Source organism: Mustela lutreola, chromosome 1 (genome assembly GCF_030435805.1).
Source record: "Mustela lutreola isolate mMusLut2 chromosome 1, mMusLut2.pri, whole genome shotgun sequence".
Taxonomy (NCBI): Eukaryota; Metazoa; Chordata; class Mammalia; order Carnivora; family Mustelidae; genus Mustela; species Mustela lutreola.
In genome coordinates this window covers 177,935,982-177,937,549 of record NC_081290.1, presented here as the reverse complement: position 1 = coordinate 177,937,549, position 1,568 = coordinate 177,935,982, and the positions used below count along the sequence as shown (strand labels likewise).

Sequence of the window (1,568 nt, the reverse complement as noted above, 5' to 3'; positions counted from 1 at the left end):
ATTAACTATCAAAACAATGCTAGAAAACAGTAGTGAAAGACCAAAAAAAAAAAGTCATCCAAAAATTGTAAGTTCCGAAAAACATAAAAATATTTTTTAAGATCAAAGGTGAAGTAAAGACTTTTTCATTAATATAAAAGCTGAAATATTCCATCATAGGTGGACATCAACTATAAGAATGGTAATGTTAATGTGTAAGCCTGATGATTCACAGACCTGTACCCCTGGGGCAAATAATATATTATATGTTAATAAAAATAGATAAATAAATAAATAAAAAAGCAATGTTAATGTTAGTCATTCAGACAGAAGGGAATGATATCATACAGAAACAAGGGTTTATAAAAGTGAATCAAAGTACCAGAATGGTAACTACATGGGAAAAATGTATATAAAAGATACAATATAAACATATATAATATATATAAAAATATAAAAAAATACATAAAATACATACCATATATTAAATTATGTTATTAATATAAACTATATATTATTTTAAAACCTTAAAGGAAAGTTAATGGTTAAACCAAAACAATAACACTTGTGAACCTCTTAAGTTAAACTTGTACATTATGACCACCGAATTAACTCCTGAAAGAAGAAAATTAAAAATTCTAGCTAATAAGCAACAAAAGAAATAAAATAAATAACAATACTCAATCCAAGGGAAAGCAGAAAAACTGTTAAGAAGGCAAAAGAAGAATAGGTAGTACAAATTTTAGGAAGTAGGAAAATAGGGGCCCTTAGCTGGCTCAGTTGGTAGAGCACGTGACTTTTGATCTCAGGGTCATGAGTTCGAGCCCCATGCTGGGTGTGGACCCTACTTAAAAATTAAATAAACAAATAAATAAAACTAAAAAGTAGCAAGATAGATTTAAACCTAACATTACAAATAATTTAATTAAATGTTAATAGTCTAAACACCCCAATTAAATGTTAGACATTATAAGATTGTATTAAAATATATATATTGAGACAAATAGATTAAAAATAAGATAGAAAAAGTGTATCATGCCAACACTAGTCAACAATAAAATAGATTAGATTCAGATAAATTTCTTATAAGAGAATTTTAACAGGAATAAAAATGTGTAATATCATAAGGATGATGGGATAAATCCATAGGGGAAGCATAAAAATTCTAAACATTTAGACATTTAATAGCAGTTTTAATATATAAGAACCCAAAATGGATAGAACTACGGAGAGAAATAGACAAATTCACAGCTAAAGTCAGCGATTTCATTAACCTTCACTTAATAATCGATAGAAAAAGGCACCAACAAATCAAAGAAGACAGATAAGATATAAACAACATAATCAAACAACTTGACCCTATTGGCATATAAAGGAGTCTGGTCATACAAGTCTAAATAAATTTAAAGTAATTCCAGTCATACAGGATATGTTCTTTAGCCCAAATGGAATAAAATTAGAAGTCAATAATAGGAAGGCCTGTAGAAAATCTGCAAATATTTGGTATTAAAAAATTCACTCTAAAGAGCACAAGGATCAAAGAAGAAATTAGAATGGAAATTTGAAATCAATTTTAATTGAATGTGAAT

General features: G+C 27.4%; 1 non-coding gene across 1 annotated transcript; it reads left to right on the top strand.

Annotated features, from left to right (window-relative positions):
- The first annotated feature begins 742 nt into the window (after positions 1-742).
- On the top strand, positions 743-817 carry TRNAK-UUU (transfer RNA lysine (anticodon UUU)). Its single transcript has one exon. It is a non-coding gene; the product is annotated as a tRNA-Lys (tRNA).
- The last annotated feature ends 751 nt before the right edge of the window (positions 818-1,568 follow it).